Raw genomic sequence first — 9,057 nt, 5'->3', positions numbered from 1 at the left:
ACAAGCAAGAACCTAACTCCTACACACTCTCCTTTTGGCATCCCAGAAGAGAAATATTTACAGCCTATGAAAGAACTGGTAGCATCTGGGAAGGTTTTGGCAAAATACCAGACAATTTGAGAGAGTTAACAAACCTGACAGCAGCATCTTCTAAGTGTTTGCTGGAACACTGAGAATCAGCAGTGATGCAGGACGAAAGCTAGAAGGAGAAGTAGCATACTGCAAAAAATAAAATAAAATCCAGAACTGGAGTCAAAAGAGAGATTCACATCGCTGGTCCTCCTGCCACTTACTATGTGACCTTGAGCTGGTTGGTTCCCTAAGACGTCAATTTCTCAGCATGTATGCTTCTAGAAGAATAAAGAGGTCTGTCTAAGGAGCTGCCAGGAAGGAAAGCAAAAAGGCAAAGAAAAGAGTTAAAGGATAGTCTTCAAGCTACATATTTAGTAATGTAAATAAGAGGGTTGGATATGATAACCACTCAAGTTCCTTCATGCTCCAAATTTACGATCCTATGATTACGTCTAATCCTAGAGAGTCATCTGAGTTACTAACCGTAACTAAGTAACTAAGGGCTATGATGAGTTCCTAAGTCACTGAACAACTTGCGCAGGAACCCAGGTTTTCTCTCTCTGCCATGCTGCTCTCCACTACCCATTACCATATGAGATTACCATATGTAAGTCATATGGTGGAAATTTTTACTTAAAAAACAAAAGACTCAGCTATTCCTAGCAATACAATGATCCAAGAAAATTCCAACGGTCTCAGGAGAAAAACTGTTATTCATATCCAGGGAAAGAACTGGAGTCTGAATGCAGATCAAAGCATACTATTTTCACTTTATTTTTTTGTATTTTTTTGGTCTGTTCCTTCTTTCACATTAATATGGAAATATGTTTTACATGATTGCACATATTAACCTATTTCAAATTGCTTACTGTCTTAGGATGGGGAAAATGAGGGAAGGAGGGAGAAAATTTGAAACTGAAAATTTTCAAATGAATATTAAAAATTGTCTTTACATGTCATTAGAAAAAATAAAATACTACTTTAAATTTTTTTTAAAAAAAGAAAAATAAATTTAGCAAGGGTGACTGCTTAAGTTATCAGTTAATAGAAAAGGTGTAACCCCTCCTCAGTGTATTAGTATCTGGTGACTGTAATTTCTTAGATCCTTTCCAACCGGCTGGAGTGGGACACAGGAGAAAGAAGTGGGAATCAGGGAGAGATAGAGAGGACGAGGGAATTAATGAAAGGGGAAAGGCAAAAAGGAACAAATTCTTATTGAAAACATACTACATGCAAGGCATGATGTTAGGGAAAAAATAATGATGAACACTGTTGCAAAGAGAGTTGTAATTTGTCCAAATCTTCCACTTTACTAAGATGTCCAGAATTGCCCTGAATGAATGTGTATCATAGGGAGAAATGCTGGAAGGGAATCTAGAAATAATATAGTCATTGTATGAGAGGAAACTGAGGCCCAGGAAACTGGATTGGTTTGTCTGAGGCCACCAAGTATTAATAACAAAAACAGCTGCTATTTAAGGAGCAGTTTAAGGTTTGCAAAACACTTTACACACACAACTTCATTTGAAACTCACAACAAATTTCTTGGCATATATGCTCCTAGAAGAATAAGGAAGTCTGTGAGTTAATCCAATATTATGATTCCCATTTTAAAGATAAGAAAACTGAGACTCAGAGTCTCTGCAGATTACAGAGCTAGTAAATATCAGAGGTGATATCTGAACCCAGTTTTCTTTTTCATCCAAATTCAGTAGTCTTTCTACTATACCAAGCTTGGTTTATCCTCTAGCGAGCCATTAGAAGAAGGCAAAACCTTGGCACTTTGGTGAATAAGAACCATCAACCCTTCCTTCCAGTCAGAAGTCCATCTATGAGGTGGTGGAAAATTTAGGGTCAGAGGTAATATTTTTATTTGTTTCTGTGTTTGGAGGACCTGGATTTTAAATGGATCCCCTTGGAAATAAAGATTTAGTGAATTATTAAAATTATTAAAATCCTCCAGTAATTTTCCTCATTTTTCCTTCTTCTATGCCAAATATTTCATTAAGACTTTTCTTTTTCCTCAAGAAGTTAAATTGGTAGCACAATGTGGGACAAAAAGTCCTGGATTTATAATAATAGTCCAATTATTGAACTGGAATTGGGGTTTGAACACAGACAAACTTTGCTTTATCTTGCAGAGAGAAGTTAGAAACGTTCTGGTAAATAAAAACCAGCCAGAGCTGGCAGCTCTGTCCCCTAAGGGACCTTGGGTAAGTCACTTCCCCTATGTGGGCCTCAGCTTCCTCAGCTATAAAGGAGGGGGATGGCTGGTTGACTTTGAAGATTCCTTCCGGATCTCAATCAATGATTGCATAAGATTTCAGAACTTCACCCTCTGGTGAAGGCATTCATGGGCCTAGTCACCAAAATGAGAGAGAAAGGAAGGGAAGGGAAGTTGACCCAACAGACCAATAATGCACAAATTGGATAATCTGACCCCAATTGGATTCAACTAAAGGGGCAGAATCATTTAAATACTTGAAAGAAAATGTTTTCAATGGCAAAGCCCCTTTGGGTGGGACGTCTGTTTTCAGTCTCCAGTCTCTTTTTCCAGGGGCCTTCAGCAGCAGTTCATCAATTCACCTTCTCTTTGGCAATACTTGAGTGGATCCCAAACAGCAGGGCCCACAACTCCCTTTAGGCACCTTCACTTCATTTCCCAAGGGACATGTTAGTCAAATACTAGTCAAGCTTCTTTGATCCTGAACTTATAGAAGTGTACTAGAGGAATAACATGGTTTGGTGGGTAGAGAGTTGGAACTAGAATCTAGAACTTGTTGTCCAGTGATTTTTCAGTCATGTCCAACCTTCAAGACCCCATTTGGGGTTTTCTTGGCAAAGATACTGAAATGGTCTGCCATGTCTTCTTCTAATTCATTTTACAGATGAGGAAACTGAGGCAAACAGGGTGAAGTGACTTGCCCAGGATCACACAGCTATAAGTGGCTGAGGCCAGATCTGAACTCAGGTCTTCCTGACTCCAGATCTGGCATTCTGTCCACTGTACCATCTAAAGTCCAGAAAACCTGGATTTAAATCCTCACCTCAGGCACTCACTGGCTGTGTGATCCTGGCTAAGTTTTTTAATCTCTCTGAGTTTTAGTTTCCTTATCTGTGAAATGGGAACAAAAGTAACACCTTCCCTCATTGGATTGCTATGAGAATCAAATGAGATGGCATATGTGAAATACTTCACAAACATTTAAATTAAATAATAATATTGATTACTATTAAAAAATAAAAATTCAATATAAATCAGAAGATCAAAGATTTTGTGTCAGAAGGAAATTTAGAGGATTTTCATTCCAACCTCTTGGTTTCACAGATGAGAAAGCTGAGGCAGAAAGCAATTCAATGACTTTCCCAAAATTACACAGCTGGCAATTATCTGAGGCTAAGTTTGATCCCATGTCTTTCTGACTTTAAGTCTAGACCCTTATCTGCTATACTACCTCTCAAAAATTAAAAACTATGAAGGGAATGAATTGTTTTAAAAGTATTGTTTTAAAAGACCAGAATGTCTGTCTCTAAAGAAAATAGAAGTTGGTAGGAATCAGTGCAGCAGAGATTATATTTGCATGATAAGCGCTATCCCAGGGAGCAATGGGCCAAGAGCCCCTATGGATACCCTCCCCCACCTCCCACCACTGTTGAGGTCAGAGTTGGGAAAGCTGGTTCAGTTCTGAAAGAATTCACTTAGACCTTCTCTGTAGCCATTGGGAGTTTTATTGATGCAAAAGCAGAGGGCCTGAGATTTAGCAAGAAGCTAAACAAAGGCACTGATATAGGAAAATAACCTGACTTACATAAACAGAATGCTATGTGTCCTGTAGGATGATAATGTAATTTTTAGGGTTTCTAATGGGGGTTGGAGAGTTAGGGACAGGATAACTACAAACAAGGTGAAGAAGGTGTCTCTTAGGGAAGGAATTATCCACTTTGGGATCATTATAAGCTTCAAGAATTTTTTTTTTCCTAGCATCAAGTCAAAATCTGCTTCTCTGTAACCTTGACGTCTCTAGAACCAAAAAGAACAAACCTTATCCCTCGACTCCATTACAGCTTGCTAGTCCATCAAATACTTGGAGCTTCCTGTCCTATCTATGCCTTCTCTTCAGGGCTTCTTTTCTCCAAGCTAAACACTCCATGTTCTTTAAAGGATGCTCTTATAATGTGATCTTGAAGCCCTTGACCAGGCTGGTTATCCTGCCCCGCCCCATTCTGGATCCACTCTAGCTTATGTATGTCATTTCTAAAATGTGGTTCCCAGAAGTGAATTTTCTTCTTCTCTTCCTAACATACAATGGAAGCTTATTGAATTTTAATGGTGCTTCAAGTCTTACAAAATGTTCCTTGTGTAAGATCTGAGACACTCTAGATCTCACTATTCTCACGGGGCCAAACTACTCTTTTGCGTTCATCCTTAACTGCCCTTCCTTCTTTGTACTTCTTAATAATAGCTAACATTTATATAGTACTTACAATGTGCCAAACGCTGTGTTCTTTATAAATATTATCTCATTTGATCCTCATGACAACCCTAGGAGGCTGCTATTAATATCCCCATCTTACAGATGAGGAAACTGAGGCAAACAGGCTAATTGACTTGCCTAGGGTTACATAGCTAGTAAGTGTCTGAGGTCAAATGTGAACTCAGGTCTTTCTGACTCCAAGTTCAGCACTCTATGCACTGCACCACCTAGCTGCCCCTAGATATGGTGGGCTAAACCTGTGATTTCTTTGATTCAGCAACTCCCGAGTGAAGAAACTCCTTCTATCAATGCACATTGGCATCTTCTCTGCAAATAACAGCCTTAGGGACACTGCAGTATTCTGCTTGCCTTTTGTATCTGCTCTGGAAACTCGATCCTCAGCCCTTTGTCTAGGTCTGCTGCCTAACCCTTGTGGCTAACTGTTGGGGTGCACTGACTGTTGACCATGGCTCTTTGCTGCACTGAGGGCTCATGTTGCATTCAAAAGAGCCACATTCTGCTAAAGGGGCATCTGACCATCATTGGCTTGGAGCCTGAGAAAAATTCTTTTTTTTTAAGTCTACTTAATCCTGCTCTTTTGTAAAGCAGGGCTGTGGAGATTGGGTTGGAAAACCAGAAAGAGAGAAAAAGACTGGGGCAGATTGTGTTACATGAGGAGAACCAGACCAACACATGGATTTCTTTCTGTTGTCAGAAACAAAATCGGAAATGATTCCCTCGAGACACATCTTGAGGCTTAAAGAAATATTTTACTTTAGTTAAGAAAAGATACTGTTCATCTTTTTAACAGGCCTCATTTGGACTGTCAGCATGTGCACATTGTTGTCAATGAGAGTAGCTAAAAAAACCACTCCCTTTCCTCTTGTTGTTTCCTTAACAAAAGTCCAAGGCTACCCGATCATAACTGATGTTTAACAGTGACTGACAGGAGCTCTGAAACAATGTGTAACAGGCATGCGGGACCCAATCCCCATGGAGCGTTCAGCTTACTAGGTCATCTCAGGGCCAACTTTTAACTTCCTTTTACTTTCAGCTTTCCCACTGGAAATGGAGTCATCTTTTCTCCACCACAGGAACATTCTAAGGATAATTGAAACCAATACCAAGCAGGATTCCTTGGGAGAAAGATGGAGACTAGAACTTGTCCAAAAAAAATGAAAATTAATTGTTATCTAGAAAAAAATTCTGAGTTATTTTTCACAGAGAGATAAAAATGCCCCCTCTACCATGCTTTCCTCTACCACACTTAGGTGGTATAGTGGTTAGAAACCTAGATTTTCAGTTAGGAAGGCTTGGGTTCGAATCTAACCTCAGGTATTTACTAGCTGTGTATACCTGAGCAAATGCTTAACCCCCTCTACTCTAGTTTTCTGATTTGCAAAATGGAGTAATAATATCGCTTACAGCCCAGGGCGGTTGTGAGGATAGAATGAGATAATATTTGCAAACTCTGAAGCATTACATAAATATTAGATAGTGTGATCATGAGCTTCCATGCAACCAACACCAGAATTTCCTTGTGCTCAATCTTGTGAACTGTTTATGGAAAAAAGCAAATGGAGGTTTTCCAAATCTTCTTGGGGAAAGAAAAGGTATCCTCATTACAGTAGTAATGGATCTTGATTGGCCACAACGGAAAAGGAAAACCTGCCTGGAAAGTCCACATACCAAAGGATGCCCTGGGAAAGATGGCAGCAGCTCATCAGGCTGTCTGGTTGCTGAATATAAGAGGAAAATCTACAATCACAGCTTTCTCTTCTTGGAAGTCTTTCTTCAGAATTTTGCCATCCATCCCTAAAGCTTCCCAGGACAATTCAGCTGATTGCGTTTTTCACTGGAAAGTGGCAGATAATCTTGGCTTGTGTTCCAGCTCTGTTCTGATACTGTCTCACCTTATGACCCTGAGCCAATCATGTAACTCTGGTCCCAAGTCTCATCCTCTTTCCTCTACTCTAGGATGACGATGTCAATCACAACAGTTGTGGCCGTGGAGCTGAGCGAGGAGAAAGACTTCCTTTTTGTTCTTCTAGAAGGCTTGCAGTGATCAGTGACATATTCTTGGCCATTTAGGTCCCCAACTGAATGAAGTGAGGAGTAAGTAATACCTAGAATGTGGCAGGAAGGAAATGAGGACTGAAGAGTCCTCAGTCGTGTTTGACTCTTAGTGACCCTATTTGGGGTTTTCTTGCCAAAGATATTGGAGTGGTTTGCCATTTCCTTCTCCAGCTCATTTTTACAGATAAGGAACTGAGACAAACAGCGTCACACAGCTAGTAAATGAATGTCTGAGGCCACATTTGAACTCAGAAAGATATGTCTTCCTGATTTTAAGCCCACTGCTCCATCCACTAGGCCACCTAGCTGTCCAAAGAGTCAAGTGGCATTTGTTAATTATCAAGTACTTTGAAGAACCTTATAGTGTATAAGGGTGAGAGTCTTTTCTCCATTCGGACCAAGGGAAATCATCAGTTCTATTTCAACCTGGGAATTGCTCAAACATTTAGGAGATTTTTCTGATAATAAAGGTTCAAGGACTATGCATGTGAATATCTAAAGGTACACAACAAAATCTTGGCTGCTTTGGGATGGAGTCACAAAGCATGGAACTGACAGGGTCTCTCTGCTTGTAAAAAGCAAATGGAGAGAAGACAATTAGATATTATGTAATGACACTATGTATGTCAAGTCGACATGTAACACCTGACATGTGGATGATATAATATACAAGGCTTATGTATTATCTGCCAGATCTGAAACCTGACTGTCACCACACTCTCAGGCACAGTGGGTCAATGCTACGTGTTATTGTTATTTGTCTGTCTTCAATTTACTTTCTCTTGCAGAAGAAGCGACTACAGTTTGGGGGCAGGCATCTGGGAGCTAGGAGCAGAGATTTTATAATTTGTTTTTATCAGTACATGTTTAAATGTGAAAAGAAGTTAAGTTAAAATTTCCAGGTTTATTATTTCTACTTAGTTGCAGTAGGGAGACAGGTTGGTGTATTGGAGAGGATGTTGGACCCAAGGCCAGAGGACCTAAATTTTAATGTTCCTTCTACTTCTTGCCTTCTTAACCACTGACAGGACCCTTCACATCTCTGGGGCTCAACTTCTTGTTTGTAAAATGAGGGAGCTGGACTACATGTCCTTCAAGGTCCTTTCCAATTCTAAATCCTGTGATATTATAGATTGAGATCTTTGTTCACTACATAATAGCTATATGGCCTTGGGCAACTCTCTTAAACCAGGAAAGTGAGTTTCAGAGTGAAAATGAAGACGCTGAAATAGATGACCTCAAAAGTCCCTTCTGTTGTAAATCTTAAGGTTTTATAGGCTTAAAACCTGACTTCGCACTTTTATCTACTTTGGGCAAGTCGCTGACCGTCTCGGAAACTTAATTTCCTCATTTGTAAAACAAAGAGGCGGAATTAGATGATCTTGAAGATCCCTTTCAGCCTTGGCTCTCATGACTATGACCTAAGAAAGATCCAAGATTCATTTCCATTCTATACCATATATACTGGGACATTTTTTTAATATCAAATTCTCTCCTTTTGTGTAAGAACTGACATGAAAGATATCAGAGAATATGAATAATCAGGCAAGGGGGCAGGCTTGTTAGGTAGCCAGAATTAGAGAAAGTCCAAGGGTACTATTGGCATCCTAGACTTGAGAACCAGGGGAAAGTCTGGAACGGGGAGGACAGAGCCTGTAGTGAGGACTCTGAAAGAGTTGGACCAAGATTTCATCGAACAGGACTTTAGACCTGGACAGGCTGAAGGAATACCCACATTGAGGAAATCCCACAGGAAGAAAAAGAACAAGTATTTATTAAGCACCTACTGTGTGCCAGGGATTGTGCTAAGCACTTAACAAATATGATCTTATTTTATCCTCATAATTAATAAAAGTATTTCATAAATCTTTTTTATAAAGTTCTCTCATTCTGTGATGACTGAATTACAGTACTTTTTTAAAATAATTTTTTTCTAATTAATAGAAATTTATTTCACCCCATTAAGGAGGAAGAAAGAAAAGCAAAGTCTTGTAACAAATATGCAATTATCAAGCAAAACAAATTCCTTTATTGCCCATAACCAAAAAGTACATGCCTCATTCTGTACCCTGAGTCCACCACTTCTCTACTGAACATGGAAGGAATAAGGAGTAGTAAGGAGCCTTTTGAGGCAGGTCACACTTATGATTCTATGAAGTATTTTTCTGATATTTCATATGTTCATGTATGTCTACGTTCATTTCCATGGCAATTGCACAGTTTACTCTTGAGAAATTAAATCTCCTGATACATTTTTATCAAGTAATACAAGATCTCAGTGAGAAAAGAATCCAAGAAACTAAAAGTCTTGAAGAGTCATTTATCCCAGGAAGCACTCCTGCAGAGACATGATCTAGAGAGGTATAACTAGAGTAGGGAGATCAGGACTTGGTCTCACAGTGCCAGAATCTAGAGGGCCACTGACAGAGAGGGC

This window comes from Notamacropus eugenii, chromosome 6 (genome assembly GCF_028372415.1).
Source record: "Notamacropus eugenii isolate mMacEug1 chromosome 6, mMacEug1.pri_v2, whole genome shotgun sequence".
NCBI lineage: Eukaryota > Metazoa > Chordata > Mammalia > Diprotodontia > Macropodidae > Notamacropus > Notamacropus eugenii.
The sequence above is the reverse complement of the archived record's forward strand: the minus strand, read 5'-3'. Positions refer to the sequence as shown.